The following is a 24,671-nucleotide window of genomic DNA, read 5'->3' as shown; positions in this document are numbered from 1 at the left end:
CCACATCCTCATGGTTACTAGTCAGACTCGTTTCTGCTGGGCCGCAACAGGAATTCCCCTGTTTCTAAGCTTCTTAAGCAAGCTTCTGGTTAATTATTTCATTCCCAGTTAGTTTTGTCTATAGAGAAGAAATGTACCTACTACATAGGCTTGAAGAAATTAGGACCCATTTTAGTTATTGTTAAAATATAAGTCACAGGGTAGGTTCAGAGAAACAGAATCACTATGATTTTTTATTAAGATTATAACTTATGCAATTTTGAGAGGTGGTTAAATAGTCTGTAAAGCTGCAAAAAAACCTCTTTGGCTAAGGAGGGAAGGGAATCATGGGAAATGTAGTTGCAGCTTAGCTGAGTTGCCAAGGTTCAGATCCACTACACAGAGTAGTAGCACATTGGCATTCTGGTATTTATAGCCTCTTCATTAACTTGTTGATGAGAAATCTGGCCCTGAGAGATGGGTCTACTCTTGATGTCCTCATGAAATAAGGGGCCTGGCTGAGGGCCAGAGCCTGGGGGGAAGTTTACCCGCAAAGCTGCTGAGTGACATTTTGTGAGGGTTCTTATTAGACAGCTGACTCCATCCCCCAGGCTGTGCAGAGGCAATCTCTCATCATTTCCTTCTGGTCACCTGGTGATATTTTTCAATTTATATACCTGGAATGTCTCAAATCCCCACCTCAGAGGTTACCATGGGCAGTGATTTTTCTTTGGTGTCCAGAAGATGGAAAGTAAGAAAAACAGTTTTTCGGTTCCCACCTTATACTTCTGCTCTAATTATCAAGAATTCTTTCATTGTCTGCCCTTATACTTCTTTTTCTTCTTTTTTTGTGATCAAACTTCTAACCAAAATATCCAAATATTGTATGGAGATACAGATTACTTTGCTAGATAAGTCAACATACCTAATCTTACTAGCTTCTCACAGCATCCTCACAGACCCATAGGAGAGAATTGGTTCTAGCTTCAAAGTGTCTATTCAGATTTAATTTAAGTACAATGGGTTAAGCGTGATTGTATTTATAGGTATATACTACATCCTAGTCAGGGATTCCAAGCTGAGCTTGGGGATGATCTGGGAGGCAAGAGTATTGATGAACTAATACAAGTCCATCATCACTCTTAGAAAGAAATTCTCCCACATTCCCTAGCATTCATCCTTGAGTGGTTTCTAGTAAGGGATTAAAAGCTAATAAAATGCTAGAAAGAAAATGCTTGTAAAGCAGCTTTTTTTAAAAAAATTGAAGTATAGTTGATTTTTAATATTGTGTTAGTTTCAGATGTATAGCCAAGTGATTCATATATACATATATATTTTTTAAAGACCATTTTCCATAATGGGTTATTATAATATTATTCCTTGTGTTATACAGGAAAACTTTGTTGCTTATCTCTTTTATATATAAGTAGTGTATAACTGTTAATCCCATACTCCTCTAATTTATCTTCCCACCACACCACCTGCCCTCCCACTCCCTTTCATTTTTGGTAACTGTAAGTTTGTTTTCTATATCTGTGAGTCTGTTTTGTAAATAGATTCATTTGTATTATATCTTAGATTCCTCATATAAGTGATTTCATATAATATTTGTCTTTCTCTGACTGACATACTTAGTGTGATATTCTCTAGGTGCATCCATGTTGCTGCAGATGGTAATATTTCATTCTTTTTTATGGCTGATAAATAGTCCATTTCATATATACACCCCCCCCCACACATATATATATCTTACATCTTTATCCATTCATCTGCTTTTTTTTTTGTTTGTTTTTTTAGGGCCACACCTATGGCATATGGAAGTTCCCAGGCTAGAGGTCAAATTGGAGCGGTAGCTGCTGGCCTTTGCCACAGCAACATGGGATCCAAGCCACATCTGTGACCTACACCACAGCTCACAGCAACTCTGAATCCTTAACCCACTGAGCAAGGCCAGGGATTGAACCCGCATTGTGTTCATTAACCACTAAGCCAGGACAGGAACTCCATACATTCATCTGTTGATGGACACTTATATAGCTTCCAAATCTTGGCTACTGTAAAAAATAGTGAAAGCAGCTTACTTATGAAAGGATAAATTTTATCAATGTAAAAGTTATTTTTTCTCCTCATATGCAATTCTTCTGGCCAACAATTGTCCAAAAGTTCAAAAACTATGTTGCTTTGTCAAATATAGTCCGATGCCACCTCAGGTGTTGTGATGCCAGTCTATCACTGATGATTAGACGAAGGACTTAAGCCAAGGAAGATGAGTTGTACTTGGTATCAGGGTTTAAGTGTGGGTGAGGACCAGATGGGTCAAAATGGCCTTGAAAGACAAGGGTTGGGGATGAGCCAATCATAATTAGACACTAATGCTGGAAAAAGGACTGCAGATCTTGAAGGCAGGCTTATGGGAGATCTACAAAGAGGGAAGAAGGGGAAAGCAAGGGGTCGAATTTGGCTATAGGTCTGAGCTGCCTTTTAGCCTATCAGGAAAATCTGAAACTTCCTGTTTAAATCAGAACCCTCTCTGGGGCTGTAGGTTGAGCTAAATAGAAGAATTTCCAGGTGAAATTAAAGTGAGAAGTAGAATTAGAAAGACAGCTGTTGGTAGGAAACGTCTCACAGATTTAGACTTCTGAAAGGAGTGGTTGGAGTGACATTGCAAATCGGTCAGTGACCACAGCCAATCAGGAAGAAGTTCTCTCCCTGTTTCTAAATTTTTGTGCAGCATTGACTGTGTCTTTAAGAATCCCCCTCCCTTTCCCACCTAGCTTCAGGTTTCTTGGATTTGGCAGCAAGACAGTCAATTCACAGAGAGTAAGATTTGGAGGAGAGGAAATACTTGAAAAGCTTGCTTGCTTATTAGGCAATAAATTATGTCCTGGGATTGATGCCAGGGTGGTTTTGGAAGGGCCAACACATACCTCTGGAAAAAAAATGGATTTATTATCGAACAATCTTTGTATGAAATCTTAACTAATGAGGGGCATGTCAAAGCAGTGTAGTTAGGCAGCTCCTTTGCACAGTTGCAAGAAGGTTGGGAGGTTGGATTCTGCTGACATCTGTCTGGCAGAGACAGTGCTGTTTGGAACCTCCTGCTAATCAGAAGCTTGTCCAGACCATTTCTCACTATGGTAGATCATCCTTCACTGAATTGTAATGCAGATTGGGGGAAAGAGCTGCCCAAATTTAAAAGGCTCTGTCAAATGTAGTGGCGGTTGTCTATCCTCTGAGTGTTTCTAAAACTGAATATGAATTTTTGAATCAAATGTCGTGCTATAATCAGAGGAATACTGAATTGAATGGCAAATGTGACTCTGTCCCTGTTAGAAAAGCAGAGACCAAGACTATTTACCTTAGTTTTTAAATAAAAAGATTATAATTATAAATATTGGATGGAATGTTTAACTGGTGTCTATGATTAGATGGGTTAGAAACCCCTAAGCAAGTGGTTAAATAGAGGAAAAGCTAATTACTTTGTAGATAATCTTGGAATTCCCATTGTGGCTCAGGGGGTTAAGAACCCAACTAGTATCCATGAGGACGAGGGTTTGATCTCTGGCCTTGCTCAGTGGGTTAAGGATCCAGCGTTGCTGCTAGCTGTGGCTAGATTTCAGATTTGGTTGAGATCCAGTGTTGCTGTGGCTGTGGCATAGGCTGGCAGTTGCAGCTCTGATTGACCCCTAGCCCAGGAACTTTCATATGCCCCAGGTGTGGCCATAAAAAGAAAAAAAAAAAAGGGGATAATCTCATTTAATTTTCTTAGTAATGCTATGACATAGATTGTGCGATCTCTTCAGTTTACAAAAGAGGAAGCTGACCTATCTCACCAACACAGTGATTCTCTCTCAACTGGGAGCAGTTTGGCCCCCCCCAAGGAACATGTGGCAATGTCTGGAGGCATGTCTGGTTGTCACAGTGTGAGGAGGTTTGCTCCTGGCATCTGGGATTCTCTAAACCTCCTACAAGGAATTACCCAGGCCAAAATGTCATATTGTCCAGGGTGAGAAACCCTGAAATAATGTGATACTATTATATGGTAGAAATAAGGCTAGAATCCAGGTTTTTTGATCCTATATGTTGTGCTCATTATAATATGCTCCTTTCTTTCCACAAATCAGATGCCTTTAGATCAGGAGAAACATTTGTAGCAAGATTTTTTTTTTTTCTTTTTAAGATTTCCTATACTATCTAGAGAGGATTAATCTAGACCCTGGTACTGGAGAAATTTTGCCTACTGGCTTTTTCACAGAACTGAAGCAACAACGGTTGAGGAGTGTGATGGTGAGAGATTACAGGAGCAGGGATGGTGTTAAATTGCTTTGGAGGACAAAGTGTAATTGAACGAGCCTTGAGGAAATATTCGTAAAATTGGAAGATGGATGTAGGAGGTGGGACAGGTAAGCATCTGGTATTGAAAGAAGGATAAATAATGGAAAAACTAGGGAGTTTTGTGGAGTAGAACATGGTGATTAATGAGAATTATAGAAATGAAATGACATATGCCTGGTGAAATTCCATTTTCCCATCACTAAAATGGTAAAACGTACATTGCTCATTGATGCTTGCAGAGTAGAGAGCTTATATAGATGTAGTCCTCATTTTCTTACAAATTTATTAATAATAGTCTTGTCAAGAAAAATAGATAATCTCTAAATTATAGTTTTTAGAGCTCCTACTAGATCTTAAGATATGTCCTAAAAAATGGAGGATCGGCAGTTAGCAGAAAGGTTGTGTATCAGTTCTACCTTTTATAACTGGTGTGACCTCTGAAACTTAATTTTCTCATCTGCAAAATAGGGATCATGATACTTGTCCTACATACTTTAGAGATGTGTGCTAAATTAGATAATACTGATTTTGTCAACAGGAAGGTGATTTACAAAGCCCTTAAATTTCATCCATATGTTAATGACTCTAAAACTTCTTTTTCTAATCCAGGCCAATCTCAGAGTTCCCAACTAGGCTTTCTAGCGCTAGTGCAGTACAAGCTGGAGCTTGCTGTCAAGTCTGGGGAGGCAGCACATCCTGTGATATGCAAAGGAGAGCTGGTGCAGAAGTCTATGGAAGGCTGTCACCGCTGTGTATGGTGGTTGACCCAGGGTTGCTCTTGGCCAGCACGGCCTGCTGGAGGGGACATGAATTTGATGTGATCAGGGAAGACAAGCTGGAACCACCTGTACCTGCATTTTTGCTTCTCACTTCATCCAACCAGATCAATCCTCAGAGAGTAGTGGCTGCTGTTTTGCTCCCACTGTGATGGTTAATTTTTTTTGCTTGACTGGGTGAAGAGATGGCAGATAGCTGATAAAACATTATTTCTGGGTGTGTCTGGAAGGGCATTTCTGGAGGAGATTAGCATTTGAGTCTGTAGACTGAGTAAAGAAGACGGCCCTCACCAATATGTGTAGGCCTCATCTAATCTGCTGAGGGTCTGAATAGAACAAAAGGTGGAGGCAGGGCAAATTTGCTTTCTGCTTGAGCTAGGACATCTATCTTTGCCTGATCTTGGACATTGACTCTTCTTGTTCTGGGGCTTTTCGATTCAGACAGGGATTTAAACTATAAGCCCTCAGTTTTCAGGCTTTTTGTACTCTGCATTACACTATTGGCCTTCCTGGTTCTCCAGCTTGCAGACAGCCTCCATAATCCATGAGTCATTTCTACTAAATCTTTTCATACCTACATGAATTCTCTCACAAATTCAGCTTTGGGCTAACTCTAACTAACATTGTACGTGGATGGTGATTCCACATCAAAGTTCCAGTTTCCACAAGTTAACATGACACAAAATAACATCATCGATATCAGTGGTTTATTTATTTAATATGCTTGTTAGCTATTGTGTCACTGAAAGTAAGCACCTTCAACACAGAAAGATCTGTGTTATTGAATCACAGATCCAAACCACAAAGAACAGTGACAGGTACCTGTGAGAGACTATGTCTCCCCAGAATTCATATGTTTATATCCTAACTATCATTATGATAGGAGATGAGGGCCTTTGAGAAGTGATTAGGTCGAGAAGGTATAGCCCTCATGAAGAGGATTAGCACCCTTAAAAAGAAACTCCAGAGGGCCTACTCTTTCTTTCTACCATTTAAGGACACAATGAGAATATAGTTGTCTCTGAGCTAGGAAGCAGGGTCTTACCAGACATGGAATCTTCTGGCACCTTGATCTTGAACTTCCAGCCTCCTGAACTGTAAGAAAGAAATGTTTGTTGTTCAAACCACCTCGCCTATGATATTTTTATTTTAAATCCCAAACTGACTAAGACAGTGCCTAATAACTATTTGTTGAAAAAAGAAATAAATACAGGAAGGAGGAAGAAATGTAAGAAGGAAGAATTGAATAAAAATAGGTTCATTTATCTAAATTCTTAAATTTGGGACCTTTGGAAACTGCCTTAACTTTGCAAATGCACTAGATGTGCATTTTTATACACAGAAAACACAGTAGATTGTATTTTAATAGCTTGAGGGAATTCCACCAGCCTTCAGCTATTTCTGTTTTTACACAAAGAGATTGATGATAGATTCAGTGGAATTCACTTTAATGTTAGTGAGGACTTGCTATGTGCCAAGAACTGAGGTGGGTTTGCAGATATTTGAAAGCATCCAAGCATCTTTCAAATCAGAATCATTCTTGTACCTAGGAAAAAATAGTGGTTGCTATTGGCATGATTTTTTTTTTTCACCAGGTAAAATTTCACACCTGGTGAAAATTTGCACTAATATCTGGCCTCAGAAATTGTTATCAATATGAGACTGACATGATGTATGCTCTGCTAAGAAGGCATTAGAATTTTGCTCCTTTAGCTTAGAGTTACTGTTTATTATTTTTAGAGCCTTTAATGTATTTGAAGTAAAAATATATGTTATTCCCATCTATCAGTGAGCATTTTAAGGCAGTAATCATATTACTGGGAGGGAATAGGGCAAAGGAAGGTAGGTCAAAAGGTGGAGGGAATAGGGCAAAGGAAGGTAGGTCAAAAGGTGGAGGGAAAGGGGGAATGGAGGAATTCAGAGGGGGTGGCTGTCCTGGCTGACAGTTAATGGTGGGAGAACGGAGTGGCTGCTTGGCTGCAGAGAGAACTGAAGCCACTACTATGATGGTGCTTGTCTAGCAAAAACTCTCATTTTTTCCTCAGTGCTACCACCACATTCACAAAAGATGTGAGGGTTCTGCACACATCAAACTATTCTCCAGTACCAGCTGGGTGTCCTACAATTCAATTCAGTTATTACTGGAGCTAGCACAGATCCCACAGATTAAAAACTCACCCTACAAGACTACCCTCCGCTTGAGATGCCTGTTACAAGTAGTGAGTCCCTAAGTTAACCACAATTTCTGCACAACTTGGCTGCAAATTTAAGGATCCCCTGACCCTTTTTTTGCATTCAGTCATTTACTGGAACAGCTCACAAACCTCAGGGAAACACTTACATTGACAGATTTATTATATAATAAGGGGTGTGATACAGTTTACAGATGAATAGCCAGATGGAGATACACAGGCGAGGTCAGGAAGGATCTGGGACACTTCCATCCTCATGGAGTTTGGATACAATGCCTTTGTGACACCTGATTATGTTCACCTTGAAGTTCTAATTCTGTACTTTTGAAATTTTGTAGAGGCATGGTTACATAGGCATGATATATCATAAATTCAATCTAAAACCTCTCTTCCTTTCCTGGGGATTGGGAAGTGGAGTAGAAATTTCTAATCATGGCTTGGTTTTTTTTGGTGACCACCACTTATCTTGATGCTACTCAGGAGCCCACCAATAGTTACCTCATTGGAACAAAAAACACTCCTATAACCCAGGAAATTCTAAGAGATTTAGGAGCTCTGGCTCAGGAATCAGGAATCAGGAACCAGGGTCAAAGACCAAATATCAAAACAAAAATCCTTGTTAGTGCTCTACGACTCAGGACATTACAAGGGTTTTAGGAGCTCTTTACCGGGAACCAGGGGCAGAGACCAATACAGACATATTTTGCCTTATTTTATTGTGTCCCAAGCACATTTCATATTTGGCTTTTATCTGCCCCTAACCTAATCATTTTCTGGGGAAGACATTCAGCAAATTCCTATGTACTAAACTGTAAAATTTCCATGATAATATATCTCAGCGTTAATTCATTCAGAAGAGTGGATCTTAAAATCTGACCTCTGAACTCCTGCAGGTCCCTAAAACACTTTTGGAATTTTCAAGGTCAAAACTATCTTCCTAACAATACTAGAAGGGTATTTTTCCCTCACAACAGTGTACAATAGTTTTCCAGAGGCTAAAGGATGTGTGGTGATATCATTGATCTGACAGCTCAAAGAATATGAGCTCGTATGTTCTTGAGTTTTAAAAATTTATCAGCTTTAATTTCTGATAGATATAACCCACATGAATAAAAGCACTTTGGAGTCTTCAATAATTATTTTAGGATTGTGAAGTGACTCTGGGACCAACACATTTGAGAACTGTTAATTTGGGGCAGCTGCTTCTAAAACTGGTTGGAATATTGGACAAGATGAGACTGTTCAGGACCCTTTGTTTTCCTTTTTTCTGGGTTCCCTTTCCTTATTTCAGAACTCATAGACTTAAATCCCATAGGAAAAGGAGGGGAAATCTTGTTAAGGTATTTTATACTATTCAAAGACTTTCAGATCTAAAATCAAATGAAATGAAATGGAGTTTTTATTTGCATGTGTGACAGAACCAGCCTTTTCAACATGAATCTTTTGCATCTTTAATCAGCTATAAAATAGGATGAGAAGGTAGCTAAGTGGACAATAGAAAGGCAATGGGAATCCCAATTCTCCAATCAATCAGGGCAGGATAATTCTGCTTCCTCAAATTAAGAGTTGTGCAAACTTGACAAAGTTGTGAAGGCTCCACTGAATGAAACTTGGAATAAACAGTGGTGGTCAGGAAATATGACTCAAATGACCCATTTTCAGACGTGACTTCTGAACATGTGTGACATAGCTAACTTTCCCTACGCAGTACAGGAACTGTATCCTAAATTGTAGTCTTCACAATAAAAAAATAAACTGACACTGAGCAATCATCTTCAGATTGCATGCACAGTTTATCTCATTTTAGAAATACCCACAAAATTGAATGTTCATGAATTATAGAAGTATTTAGGCTATCAACTTATGTTTTTTGAATGATTTAGATGATAGGTCTCTATTCTCCTTAGAGAATACTTGGGTCACTTTGGAAACTGATTTCTGCACAATAAATACATCATATTTGTGGAAATAGGTAATGTCTACCTCCAAAAAGTGGACTTATTTTGCTTCCCTCTATTTTATGACCCTTGAATATGGAAGGCCAGCTCTTTGCAATTGTAGTGTTGAATTTCATTTTTGTCCAGTTTCTCACATTTTTCAAAAAGGAAAACTGAAAATATGTGTTCACATGGTATTCTTTAAAGGTACCTTAATTACAAAGTAACTAAAATGAAGATGTGATATGAAATGGGAAATAAAGCCTATTTTCTCTTTCTCTCTCTTTTTATGTCTTTTTGTTCTTGGAAACTTAAATTCATAACATTAAGGCAATCATATTCTGAAGTTCTTGGCCCACTATTCCCACAGTTTTTGTCAAATTTGCCTTTTGTTTGGTATTATTGTTGCTTCACTCTCCATTCTTGATTCTCTTTCCCACTCTCCTTCCTTCCCCTTCCAGCCACCCACTCTGATAGGTTTGAGATGGATATGTACAAATCCTTGTCATAGACACTGTTTGTCTGATGTGGGACGTGTTTTTAAATTTACTTTGATGGTATTATGTTTTAGAGCTAATTTTATATCTTTTTCCTTTACACAGTACTGTGTTTTAAGATATGTATGTTTCAATAAAACGTGTTTATTTCTTCTGCTGTAAAGTATTCCTTAGAATACATCTGCTCCATCCTGGTTATTTATTTCCTTAATGATGAGTACCAAGCCCTATACCCCATTGATTAATTTTTTTTGTCCTTTTCCCCCAGAATTTAAATTACATAGAGGCAGGGTTTTCTGTCTGCCTTATTTACTGCTGTATCCCCAGCACTCAGAAGAGTACCTGGCACATAGTAGGGGTTCAAGAAAATTTTTATTGACTCGATGAATTAACTCATTTGCATTTGGCTAACATATGGAATAGGAAGATACATTAAAACTGCTTTCATGTTAACTTGCTTGGAATATTCTACTCTGATTTCCTAGCCTGGGTTAGGCTTTCTTTTATGCTTACTGTATCCTGGACTCTTCTATGGAAGCAACAATTACAATTGTAATTGTAATTGTCCTGCTTTCTTGATTCACTCTCCTGCTTTGCTCATTTGTTGCTACTGAACATAGATACTAAGTTTCACTGTGTTTTTTTCTCTGTCATTTAACAATTTCTGCTGCAGATTTTCACTGTCATGTGATTCTTGGCCATGGGAGATAGTGGTGGGAATGGTGGTGGTTTGGAACATGGAAGATTCCCAAAAATCTCCATTGGCATCAGCCCTGATCCTGGGAAAATAAGTAATTAAGGACGATGTAAATACAGCCTTAATGTAAGTTCTCCAGGTCCTTTTCCACTGCTTTTCCCCACCAGACTGCTTTTCTAAACCAGTTTTATATAGAAATTCTAGAACAGCCTATGACTCAGGCTAATAAACATTGATCCTATAGTTCCCAAAGGCTATCACTGAGGCAGAGTATTGTGCTTTCCTCTACCCTTTAAACTATAATTTTGAGACTTCTTTATTCTATGAAGGCTGTTTGAACAGAAGGAATGTGGGTGAAAGAGGGGAGAGATCAGAAAAAAAGTGAGCATGATGTTCACAAGAAAGATTTTAGTGGTTTTCAAATATTAAAATTATTAAAATGCTCAGATGGTTATATGTGAGAAGAATTATCAGTTGAATTATTCTAAGGGTCCTTGCTTGCTGTAGAAAAAAATGTATGGATTTATGCAATGGGAGAACTTGGTTCAATTTGTGGCTAAAACCTAATCAATGCAGTAATGTACTCAGCAAGGCTGAGTATAATCTTCACTTCTCCCTCTAAACAGTAATTTATCAAAAATAAATTCAAGATCCATATTGCTAAGTGTCACCCACTAGTGCTGGGTTAATTATATAAACTTCAAAACATGTTAGCAGTCTTCATAGATACATTAGTAGCTGGCATAAAATCTAATGGCAAAAGAAATATGCTCACAGGCTGACAATTTCTGGTAGTCAGGATTTCATAGAAAATGTAGTTTGAACATTCATTCTCTAGTTTAAACACTAATTGGTTAGCAGTTTGATCACAGACATTGATATTGTTGACCTCATTAACTTCCATGCGTCTCAACATGTTAAAAATGCCGAGGAAAAATAAGTGCATAAAATAGAAATTAGACTTTGAAAATGTTCCGTTGTCTTGAAAGCTCAATTAGGAATGAAATGTCAGTTTTGTAATGTGAGCTTTTTAGGAACTAGTTTTGCAGCAATCTGGCATTCGCTTTCAAGTAGAAATCATGTAGTATCTGACAGTAGTTTTTCACTTGATTCTCATTTAAAAGTTATTAGATCTGTTTTCCTTCCTTCCTCCCTCCCTCCCTCTCTCCCTCTCTCCCTCCCTCTTTCCCTCTCTCCCTCCCTTTCCTTCCCCTCCCTTTCCTTCCTCTTTCCTTTCCTTCCCTTTTCCTTTCCTTTCCTTTCCTCTCTCCTCTCCTCTCCTCTCCTTTCCTTAACCCTCTAAGCCAATGACTCCTAGATTCACTTCTATTTTTATTCCAGTTTTATAAAGTATTCACACTCAAGTAGATCTTGGGAATTAACAGTACCAACCTTCAATTTTTTTATACATTATAAGTCTTTAGAAGCATTTCCATACTGCTTATTTGGAAATATATACATATATATATATACACACACATATATAAACACATTATATATAAATATTTCCTTTTATTATATTTATATATTATATGTATATTATATTTCCTTTTATCTACCTACATTACCAACTGTGGAGTCTTTTGCAAAGGAACTAAGATCTGGCCTTCCCTGGAAGGGAGGGCTAGTTTTGTAAGGCTCCTACTAAGGCCATTTTAAATCTACCTTCTTATTTTCCTGCACCTGCAAGCTCTCAGCAAGTCCAACAAGACATCCACTAATAGCTCTTGAATTTATCCTTTCTTTTCCATATCTTCAGTTACTGTCAATTCTAACCAGTCTTCTTGTTTCTGGTTTCTGCCCAATTCAAATGTTTTAGTGTTAGGGACAGACTAAATTTATCACCAGATAGTAGTAAATTTAAAGTCCTGGCCATAAGATAAAGGAACATTGAGTAGATGAGGCTTCATACTGCTACTAAACATTCTCAATAGGATATTGGTCCTCCCTCTAGCAAATTCCATCACGAAGTGTTGGGTTTTCTGAACCTCTTCAAGAAGACCTGGACTTAATGAGAAAAATAGTGATTGTAGAGGCATAGATGCTATTATGAGCTGAAGTCTTGCCCCCAAATTCATATATTGAAGCTCTAACCCCTAGTATACCTCAGATTATGACTATCTTTGGTGACAGAGCCTTTAAAGAGGTAATTAAGACTATAGGAGGTCTTAATGATGGGCTCTGATCTAATATGGCCAGTGTGATTATAAGAAGTGGGAAAGACACCAGGGAAGCATGTAAATAGAGAAAAGGACATGTGGGAACAAAGCAAGAAGACACCATCTGCAAGCCAAGGACAGAGGAAGCAAGTCTACCTACATCTTGATCTAAAACTTCCACCCTCCAGAACTGTGACAAAGTAAAGCTTTGCTGTTAAGCCATTCAGTCTGTAGTATGTCATTATGGAAGTCATGGCAAACTAATATAGAATCCACATGAAGGTTGCCTTTCTTTGTTACTCTTAAAAAAAAAGGTTCACTAATTTTGAAAAGGATATATATATTTCTAAAATTTGATTCAGAAGTTAACTACATGCAGATATTGAGGAGTGACTGGCATTCCTTATGTCTGTACCTTGCTTCCTGCCTACCAAATTGGTATGACCAAACCTTGCTATATCTCCACACACTCTCTTCTGCACCTATTACAAACCCTGTTAGTCAAACCACATTACGAAAATAGGTTATGTTCTCTTCATAGCTCAGGTGAAGATATCAAAGCAATTCTTCAAATGGACACTTAACTCCCGAGTTTATTCCAGGTTTATAAAATATTTGCATTCAAATAGATCTTGAGGCTTAACAGTACCAACTTTTAATTTTTTCCCCTGCATTATAACTCTCTAGCATTTCCATACTGCTTATTTGGAGCATTTTAATCTTGTTTGGTCCTCAAGATTTGTCAGGCTTAATCATCTTTCCTTAAATCTATAATAACATATGTTTATGGAGAAATTGGCTATATCTCTTTTTTTGTTGTTCTTATAATCTCTATTTTTCTCTCCTACCTGGAGTGAATCAGAAAAAGTATGTCTCTGTACATTTGCTCATTTTTTGCCATCAGTGTCTGAATTCTAGCAGGACATATCTTATATAAATACATATATGTTGTATAAATTCTTTGATTATAAAAATGTGAAATGTTATTTCCTTCCTATTTTCCTCAATTCCTTTTGAGTATAGTTTCAGTGGAATTACCCTAGTAATACTGCACCATTTCAGAAAAGATATGTCCAGAATTGGACCGTTCTGGGAGCATCTGAATATGTTTTAAATATTATTGTTTAATTGTCATAGCATTTAATGAGTACTGCCCACCAAAGAGAAACCTCATTTCTAAACAGCATCTATCATTTTTTGAAAACATAAAAAAAAGGGGCATTAAAACTGTTACAAGGTTAATGACTTTATCCGAATAATTTTGATAAATGGCATCTATTTCATTAATGTTGTAAAGACACGCAATAAACTTTAAAACACCTTAAAATGCCTTGCCTTTTTTCACCCCAAGGAAATCTAGCAGGACTTCCTGTTTCAAAAATAAATTCTTTAAAAAAAGATAATTTAGCTGATATTGCCTCAGGTATGAAACATATCCATTGCATAGCTAACTGATGAATTGATCTAATTTTATCAGCAAAATTAAAATTTCCCTGTTACCTAGGTAGGTGTTTTAAAGATTACTGTGTGAAAAACTCAGCTAGTGAGTAGTCTGCATAATAGTTTGTTTTATTAGAAGACTATTTGCAAGTTAATTCCTTCTTAGAGAGCCATATATTTTTTCCCTTCCTGGAGAAAACCATTGTGTTTAAAATATTTCAGAACCATGAGAGGTCATCAAGTAGCAACCTAGAGTCTTAAATAAAAGACTCAGACAAAAACCACCCACAATGGCACTAGAATCTTAAATCTAAATATCACTGAGTGTCACTTATTCTAACTTTTATTTGATAGAAAGCTGGTTGGTGGTTGAGCCAAGAGTAGGAACCAGATTTGTCATTTTTGCATGACTTTATACTGCACCTCTTTAACCATATGGCTTCCTTATGGTCAGACATTTGGTGTCAGATATTTTCACCATTGGCTATTAACTTCTTGCCCTGATTCCTATGTATGCAGTGGGAAGTTGTAGCATTTGGAGTTTTAATTCCTAACATGTCATCCAGTGGGTGACAAAAAAGGTAGCTCATGTAACTGTGGCCTTTGAGGTTTAGCCCATTGCAGACTAAGTGTTGATCCTTAGCAAAGTCCAGGGAAAATGAGATCTGGAGCTTTGTCTGAGTTATAATTGATTGTATTTCCATTCAAGAAGGCTTTCAGACATGTTGGGGTGAAGGAAAGGAAGGCTGGGAGAAAAGATGTGTGAGTTGGGAGATGACTGTAATTTACTTGCACTACAGGACTAGCCAGTAATTCATTGAATATGAATAAAATTGAAAATTAACAATGGTGTTGAAACCCAGACTGTGTTTATTTCATTTTGTGTAAGAAGTGTCAGGAAAAGGCTAACAGGGAAGTGGAATCAAGGGTCAGGATTGACCACAAAGCAGCTGTGTGCCTTGGAAGTCACTTCACATCTCTGATGCTGTCTTATTGTAAGTTAGGAACACTAGTAATAGGTAACTTCTAATGCGTGGTTACTATGTGCCAGACACCATTCTGAATGGCTTTATATGTATTAACTCATTTAAACGTCATAAAAAGCTATTATTGTTATAAGCCCTCTGCCACTTCCTAAATGAGAAAATTCAAGCAGTAAAGAGGTTAGATAATTTGTCCCAAATGCCACGGTGAGTTAGAGAAGAGCCAAGATGCAAGCCTAAATCACCTAGCTCTAGAGCCTATGTTTATACTATATGCTATATGCTCTAGATATTTTAGTAAATAAGGTGAGGCTATTTAAACATTTTGTATTAGTTGCATCTCATGTAAATCAATTTCATGATTGATTTAAGCACTCCTAACCTAGAAATTAGTTTGGATCTAAACATTTTGAATTCTGTTCATTGAACTCTTTTATGTTTCCAGCACATATTTTTTTTGTCCCAAACAGTCAAATGACATCATTTAAATAACCTTCATCTCCAGACCAAGCTCCTTCTATAATGGATTGATGTACCTCTCTGCTTCTGAGCATTTAAAAGTCTTTAAATATCTTTTCTGATTAAGAAAAAAAAATTCCATCTGTCTCTCAGATGAGAAATATTTCCTATATACAAAGTTAACTGCTAAAAATACCCCCTAAAAGAATTTTTACACAGGTTTTAAAAGATTTGTTTGTTGTCAACAATTTGTAGTCATGATGCCTCTGAGGACAGCAAAGAAGGCACATTTTCAATTTTTGCAAAGATTCTCACTTTTCTAATTTCCCTAATGCTTTTCAGTCTGCAAGCATTTGGGTCTAGGTTTATGGTTTGTCTGCCTTCAAGTCACAGGATACAAATTCTGTGTGCATCGCTCATGAGAAATTCAGCAGATATTTGTGTAAATGTCATGCTGCATGTAAAGTGACAAGAATTTCACTAAAATTTGGCATGAGGTGAAGCATTAATTAAGGGATATACATACAAATGAGTTGAGGGAAAACATTTTCCTGTCAGGTAGTTTGGAAAATGACCATAATGAACATTGTTGGCATTTTTGTGACCTACAAATGCCATATAAAGCTTTACCAAAAAAATCTACTGAGGTCAGCAGCAGCAGCAGCAGCAGCAAAGCATTAACTAATGGGTACTTAAACTACTTGCGAAATGAATCATATTAAAGCTTCAGAAGAATAAATAACTATTTACTGATGCAGAATAGATTACATGATTATTGCAAGCCACAGCATATGAGAATATAATATCATTCATAAAATACAGATTAAAATAGACGTATTTACTGCAAGTTGTTATTTTTTAACTCATATTCTTTTTTAATTAGTAGAACAAATGTCAATGGTAAAAAGCCAGGATGCCTAGGCAGAGAAAAGTGTTCATTCTATAGAGCTGAACTGGGGATTCAAAGCTTTAAAAATCATTTTGTATTTAATACAGCCTCTCCCCAAATAAAATGTAGTGCCCTTTAAGATATGACACTGTCTAATGCTCTTTGTTCTTATCAAAACTTTAAACTTTGGAGTTCCCTTTATGGCTGAGTGGGTTAAGAACCCATCTAGTTTCCATGAGGATGTGGGTTTGATCCCTGGCCTTGCTCAGTGGGTTAAGGACCTGCATATCTGTGAGCTGTGGTGTAGGTCACAGATGCGTCTTGAATTCAGCCGTGGATATAGTGTAGGCCAGCAGCTGTAATTTCAATATGACCCCTAGCATGAGAACTTCCTTATGCCACAGATGTGGCCCTAAAAAAGAAAAACAAAACAAAACCTTAGAGACTCTGATTTGAGTGAAATACTTATAGGAGAACAACAATAGGGTAATGAAGAATTGGGTTGACCCCATTAGGTTCAATAATGCTTTGTCAATTAGTTTTGGCCTCAAAAGTGAGAGGAAGCTGTCCTCTGAAAATGGTATCCTGTTTCTTGGTCACCTCTGGGTCTTAAGCATCAGTAAAGTCTCAAAAATAGGGACTGGAGAAATTTGAGTATCTGTTCCATCATCCATGGATCTTCTCTTCCCTCTAACAGTGACTCTGATGTTTTTTTTTTTTTTTAAATAGGCCTTTTTATTTGGTGATTTCGGTTTCTGTCTCTTCAGTCTTCCAAACTTGGCAGGTTAATCCCAGTATTTAAGTTCAGCTGTTCATACTTTAGAACCAGTCTTGATTTTAGGATTGATATAAGAATGTGATAGAGAGTGGTAATAAATAATCCCACGTAAAAGCTTTGATGCAAATAAGATTATTGTGGTTCTCTTCTGACTATGGTGATCAGTCTTCTAAAACTTGAGTTCCTTTTCCTAGTTTTCATTCTTCTGGAGTCATTTTCTCTTCTCTTTCTGTCACTTGGTATTGAGGCTTTGCATCCAGCTGTTCTAGTTGTCCAGATCATGGTCATAAATATTTGTTCCACATATGTTTGTAACTGGTAGTGATTCCCACCGTATTTTGAGTACAATATTTTCCTTGGCTTATCTTCCCTCATTTTCTAGACTGTAAACCCTCAGAGCAACAGATGAATGTGCTCTCTCCAACTGGGAAATACTGGTTAGAAGCTTACCAAATCCATTGCTTCTGCCTGGGTCCACAACTAAACTATCCTTCATAGATCTTCATATTTAAGTGAGACAGTGAGAGTAGTTCCAGTGGATAAAATTTAAGCAAAAGCGAGATATTTTGTTTGAGCCAGTTAAGAGCAGATATGCATTCTCGAAGGCCTCCCTCTGTCTCCACTTCCATTTCTCTCATTCTTTCTCTCTGTTTGCTGATGCTATCCTGACTGACAACACATGTTGAAGAGAGTGGAACTATAACAAAATTACTTTGCTGAATGACTGCATATAGTAGAAACCCTGTTGTCAATCTGCAATGGAATATGATACATTAAGCCACAGAGATTTTGGTCTGTCTGTCTGCCTGCCTTTCTTTCTTTCTGTCTGTCTGTCTGTCTGTCTGTCTGTCTTTCAGCTGCAAACCTACTTAAATTTATTCATAAGTGAGCTGTGGCCATCATAAAAATTGAAATACATGGTAATGGCTTAGCATTTTGATAACAGAATTCAGAAACATGGATATTTAAGGCTAGAAATATGGAAACTCATATTATGTATGCACAAAGTGTGTGGTAAGGCTATAATCTACTGTACTGGGGGGCAGATCCTATGCCTTATGAGTTAGCAGTCCTAGGGTAAGTGCATTGAAACAATACAATTGTTAGAGAATTTCAGTCAGTATTAACTGTGGTTGGCAAAGATCAAAGTGACCTCAGGAAAGAATTGATCAACCTGTGAGCATAAATGAATGAAATAGAGAAAGTCTGGTAATAAAGTGCTTGAAGAGTTGAAAAAGTTGACAGTTTGTGGCTCTGAAACAATTGGAGATAAAATTTGATGCCTGAGAAAGCTTGTGAGCCAAAGAAGCCTATTAAAATAGTCTTCCTAGGAGTTCCCGTCATGGTGCAGTGGTTAACGAATCCAACTAGGAACCATGAGGTTGCGGGTTCGATCCCAGGCCTTCCTCAGTGGGTTAAGGATCCGGCGTTGCTGTGAGCTGTGGTGTAGGTCGCAGACGCGGCTCGGATCCCATGTTGCTGTGGCTGTGGCAAAGGCCGGCAGCTATAGCTCTGATTAGATCCCTAGCCTGGGAACCTCCATACACCGTGGGGGTGGTCCAAGAAATGGCAAAAAGACCAAAAAAAAAAAAAAAAAAAGTCTTCCTAGTCAAACCTGATAGCCTCAAGGAAGTGGCCCTTGATATTGTAGTAGCCTTTTAGCAAAAAAGCAAATAAATATATCAGATTTGGAAACTATGTTCATGAAAGAATTTTGGGTATGTTTGCTGTACATTATACAAATTGGAAACAATAAGTCTAAATAAGCAATAAGCAAGGACTAAAAATCTCTTACTAAATTTTAATTCAGACTAACATTTAACCAAAACTCAACTGTTGGAACTTAAGCCTACAATGAGCAGAATGTGAATTTCCAAAACTTTTCTGTCTATAGAGTGAGCAGAATATCCAGACTTTTAAAAAATATGGCTATGAGGACTTTGACCTGGAAGAGCCATGCTACCCCAACCCAGAAAGCTCAGGATCAAAGAACAGGGGATGAAGATGTTCTTTCCAAAGAACAGAATCAGAGTTGTAATATCTATTCCATAGGATTTCAGAATTGCTGTGTACCAATAACCACTTTGTGATTTCTACTCTATATAATTTCTTTTCTTCTCTTTTCTGAATATAAATGTTCTTTACAATTATACTTTCCCTGCCCTACCATTATGCAGTGTCAGAGGGTGGCAGATAATTTCTCTTTTGGATTTATTAGTCATCAGACCATGAGAAGCCACACATTAAGAAGGACCTTGCATCATCAGGACTTCTTGAACTTTCAGCTGATTACAGTGAATGCTTAGGACTTTTTTTTTTGTTTTTTCGTTTTTTTTTTGTTTCTTTTTTTTTTTGTTTGTTTTTTAGGGCTGCACCTGTGGCATGTGGAAGTTCCCAGGCTAGGGGGTCGAATCGGAGCTATAGCTCCAAGCCTACACCACAGCCACAGCAACACCGGATCCTTAGCCCACTAAGCGAGGCCAGGGATCAAACCCATGTCCTCATGGATACTAGTTGGGTTCATTACTGCTAAGCCACGGCCGGAACTCCTGCTTAGGACTTTTAATTTTCCTTGAGAGTGGATGAATGTGCTCTACATGAGGGAGGAAAAGCAAATGGTTATTCTTGATCACAAGGGAGGATTATGGCAGAGACAACAGGTTACATTTACCAAACCCACTTCTTTTTCCTCTTGGGTATGTTGATGAACTATTCTCTAGTCAACTTGTGAAGCTATGTGACTGGATTCTGGTGAAAGGAAGGTAGGCAAAATTATTACATGCAGCTTTTAGATGTAGATCATAAAAATTACTTGTGAACAATCATTTATTCTCTTCCTCCTCTAAGGCATCCTTGGAGGTTTTGTGTTTAATATGGTGGCATCATAAAATGAGAGGGACCAGGTTTGTGAAGCAGAGTCCTACCCACCCTTCACCATTTCATTAGATTATGGCATAATCATTTGATAAGCTTTCTTAAGTGACTGAAGCTTTAAGTTATTATTTTTTCTAACAGCGTATCTTGGCTAGTACATCCAATAATTGCAACTTCTGTTTTTTTATAATATGCTGCTCTTGGATTTATGTTTTTTAATACTTCAAGCCTTTCTATTTTATTTAATATATGCTTTAACCAGTTTGATAATCTATTCTGTTTTCCTTAGATTTCAAAAATTACTGAATTGAATTCTTGGTTTATTTATTTTTATCCTTTGTTTAAAATGAGTACATTTAAACCTTTTATTTTAATATAATTTAATTTAATTTTTTGTCTTTTTAGAGCTGTACCCACAGCATGTGGAGGTTCCCAGGGTAGGGGTTGAATTGGAGCTGTAGCTAATGGCCTACGCCACAGCCACAGCAATGCCTGCGTCCTCATGGATACTAGTCAGATTTGTTTCTGCCAAGCCAGGACGGGAACTCCTAAACCTACTAATTTCACTCTGAGTACATTTGACTCTGCTTTTCTTGGTTCAGCTTTGGCCACATCCCATAAATTTTGACATATTTTATTTTATTCTCATTGTCATTATTTTCCAAAGGACTGCCATTGAAGTTTTTATTTCCTCATTGATAAAAATGTTTGGGAAAATGGTTTTACATGTGGTTCAGCATGCTGGTTTTAAATAGTGCTCTTCAGCTTATAGCTGAGGAATTTTGGATACTTTCTGAACTTCTCTTACATGCTTCATGGTATTGTTGAGGGTGTTAAATGTGGAATTTTAGGCAAAATAATTAACACTATGCCTAGTTAATCATAATCACTCAGTAAATATTAGTGAATGCTATACAACTGCTTTTATTGTAATATTCTGCTAAACTCTAAAGATAGTAACTATGCCTATGGAGGAAGGAAATTCCAATTTTGCAGTTGAACCTCATTCTCTGAACAATCGGATCAGCAGTGAGAGAGGAACACAGAATCCCTGAGTCCAATATAAAAACAGAAGCATTCCTCTTTTTATGTGGCAAAGTATGTGTATAACGTCCTCTTGGTGGTTTTAAACCACTCTAAAATTTAATGGCCTAAAACAATAACATTTATTTTACTTAAAAATCTGAGATTTGGGCAAGCCCCACTAGGGTGGTTCATCTCTGTTCCACTCAGCATCAGCTAGGGCATTGAAAAGTTTGAGGGTTGGAATCATAAGTTTCACTTATCTAGTGGTTGTTTATCCTGGCTGTTGGTTTGGACCTTAGCTAGTGTTGTTGGCCAGAACATCAGCCAGTGGCCTCTCTCTGTGCTCTGGCTGAATTCGGTGGGTGAGATACGTGGAGTTCCTGTTGTGGTGCAGCAGAAACGAATCCAACTAGTAACCATGAGGTTGCAGGTTTGATCCCTGGCCTTGTTCAGTGGGTTAAGGATCTGGCATTGTCGTGAACTGTGGTACATGTCGCAGGCATGGTTCAGATCTGGTGTTGCTGTGGCTGTCGTGTAGGCCAGCGGCTACAGCTCTGATACAGAGAGGCAGATGGACAGAGGGAGGGAGGGGAAGAGAGAGAGAGAGTGTCAGGTGGGAGCGGCATTGTTTTTTCTAACTTAACCACAGAAATCATTCAGTATCTCTTCCTCTATCATGTATACCATCTGTTAAAAGCACATACTTAAGGAAGTCTAAACTCAAGGAGAGGGGACTAGACCTCAATTTTTGATGAAGGATCATCAGTGTAATATCACTATGATCATCTTTGGAATATATCTGTCACATGTGTTTTCTTTTTTGTTTTCTGATTGTGTTTTTATTTCTACCCCCTACTCTGATACTAAGTGAAAATTCTAGTCAGCTTTTTTTTTTTGTCTTTTGTCGTCTTTTGTTGTTGTTGTTGTTGTTGTTGCTATTTCTTGGGCCGCTCCAGCGGCATATGGAGGTTCCCAGGCTAGGGGTTGAATCGGAGCTGCAGCCACCGGCCTACGCCAGAGCCATAGCAACGCCGGATCCGAGCCGCATCTGCAACCTACACCACAGCTCACGGCAACGCCGGATCATTAACCCACTGAGCAAGGGCAGGGACCGAACCCGCAACCTCATGGTTCCTAGTCGGATTCGTTAACCACTGCGCCACGATGGGAACTCCCTAGTCAGCTTCTGATTTGACTATCGGCCCTACGTCTTTATGTTTATTTTCATTTTCTTATGAATCCTCACAGGTATTTTAGTGGGAATATTAGAGAAGCTATATATTACACTCTTCATCAGAGATGACTTGGACCATAGTGGGCCATTTTTGAACCTTTCCCTAATGCAAACATAGATCTCATCAGGAAAAAGCACCACATTAACCTGGGTTGATCTAAATTTGGTGAAATAACTAAAATATACTTTCTGCAGATAATAATTCCTTCCCCATTTTAATTTAGCTGTGTACCACTCCCTTGTTTATGGCTATGACTTTTAGGAATGGTAGAATCTTGCCCTGGGCTAGAAATGTCATGAAGATTGGAGTAGTGATCTATGCTTTGAGAAGCCAAACCTAAATCAGCCTTTGAAATATTACTTAGGTTGGCATGATGCAGCCTGGACCAAGGACATCACTGCAAGCCAAAAACTTTTGGAACAGTAGATAAAGCTCTGACATTCATACCAGCTGTGACTTTGATTAAGTCACTCTTCTTGCATTTCTGGATATCTGCCTTAACTTTCTGGCCAGACTTGATCACTCCCCTTTCAAAATATGAGCGAACAGGGAGGGCTGACAAAGTAAGCTATTGCTTACTAAGTTTATTAATAATCAAGTTGCACTACATGACAAATTGGCAGAGCCTGGATCAGCTATAGAACCTATAGTACTGGAGTTCCCGTCATGGCGCAGTGGTTAACAAATCCAACTAGGAACCATGAGGTTGCGGGTTCAGTCCCTGCCCTTGCTCAGTGAGTTAACGATCTGGCATTGCCGTGAGCTGTAGTGTAGGTTGCAGACGCGGCTCGGATCAAGCTTTGCTGTGGCTCTGGTGTAGGCCGGCGGTTACAGCTCCGATTAGACCCCTAGCCTGGGAACCTCCATATGCTGCAGAAGCGGCCCAAAGAAATAGCAAAACAAACAAACAAACAAACAAAAAACCTATAGTACTGACTCAGTAAGTCAAGCCTAATAAAGAAGCTTGTTAGTAGCATGAGACTAGAACCATGCTTGCTAATATAATAGTTAATATTTATTGAACACCTAGTATAGGTCAGACACTCTGGTGAAAATTTCATACTTATTATTACATGTAATTTTCTCAAATAAGACAACTGAGATAGGTATTATTATTATTACCTTTATTTTAGACTTATGGAAGCTGAGGCTCAAAAAGTTGAATAACTTATTCAAGTTCAACAGCTGAGTAGCAGAGCAGGAATTAAAACCAGAGAATTTCTGACTCTAAAATCTACACTTGCAAATGCTTCACTATACTGCAGATTTGATGGAAATTTAGTTCAACCTTGCTAATTTTCATGATGAAGTCATTTATGCCCAGAGGTTATTTGACCTTCCCAATGCCACAAAGTTAATTAGTTATTTAGTCAGGCCTTTAGGTACTATGTTGAAATACTCTGTAATTCTGTACACATTACAGCACTGCGCAGATTTAAAATTTTTTTTAGAGGCTCTAATCCCAAATATTCACCAAGACTTAATCCAGATAATTAAATATCAGAAATATACTTCTTTCTTTTTTTTTTTTTTCACGGCTGCACCAGTGGCATATGGAGGTTCCCAGGCTAGGGGTTGAATTGGAGCTGTAGCTGCCAGCCTACACCAGAGCCACAGCAACATCAGATTCGAGCCGTGTTTGCGACTTACACCACAGCTCATGGCAACACCGGATCCTTAACCCACTGAGTGAGGTCAGGGATCAAACCCTCAACCTCATGGTTCCTACCTGGATTTGTTTCCACGTGCCATGATGGAAACTCCCAGAAATATATTTCCAATTTATGTTTTGTCAATACTTGAGTTCTTATAAAATTGTTTCTTGGTAAAAAATTTCTCTATAACAGATAGTGGTCACATCTCTACTTCTTATGTCACAGAGATATGTTTAGGATCAGTGAAATAATGTCTGTAAAATACACCATATAAAACATTAAACATTATTTAGATAAACTTCAAGATGCCCAAATCATTGTGGCATTTGTGACTGAGATCATTTCTCCATATCAGCTGACCACACTGCAGAAATCCAACGACCACAAGACACTACTTTCACATCTACCTAAAGTGGTTCTTTCCTTCTCTGGTTAAGCAGTTAGGAGCATAGAGTGTTGTGGTTGTTGAATCTCCATACTGTGGCTAGCACAGAGCAAAGAAATGATCTTAGTTGCAAATTCAGCAATAGAACAAGCTTTACTGGCATGTTTAATTATTTCCTATAAGATACTACACCAAAGTGCTATCTTTCATTTCCCCAAGGACCAACCACAAGCACTTCACTACATAATGAAAATTACCAGGCTAAAGCCGGACACAATGCCATCTGGTGGTTGCTGTCTAATAATAAAGTAGATGCTATATAAATCCTTTCCTATCTCACTCTAGTTTCCTGACTATAGAAAGCCAACTTTGATC

The 24,671-nt window shown here is 38.0% G+C and overlaps 1 long non-coding RNA gene across 2 annotated transcripts in view; it reads left to right on the top strand.

The window, feature by feature from the left end:
• The window catches only part of LOC110256450 (uncharacterized), a 966,327-nt gene that overhangs the window by 102,791 nt on the left and 838,865 nt on the right, over positions 1 to 24,671 (top strand). The window contains exons 2-3 of one of the 2 annotated variants that reach the window (XR_014823582.1): positions 4,235 to 4,382; positions 4,924 to 9,879. The exons of the other annotated variant lie outside the window; for it this stretch is intronic. This is a non-coding gene — a long non-coding RNA (uncharacterized LOC110256450). Of the gene's footprint in view, positions 1 to 4,234; positions 4,383 to 4,923; positions 9,880 to 24,671 lie in introns of those variants that run through there. 2 annotated transcript variants of the gene reach the window in all.

Source organism: Sus scrofa, chromosome 13 (genome assembly GCF_054392235.1).
Source record: "Sus scrofa isolate SSC_HxYL_T2T_F1_AM1 chromosome 13, Sscrofa_HxYL_maternal_Yorkshire_Landrace_v2.0, whole genome shotgun sequence".
Lineage (NCBI taxonomy): Eukaryota > Metazoa > Chordata > Mammalia > Artiodactyla > Suidae > Sus > Sus scrofa.
This window is presented reverse-complemented; position numbering and strand designations above follow the sequence as displayed.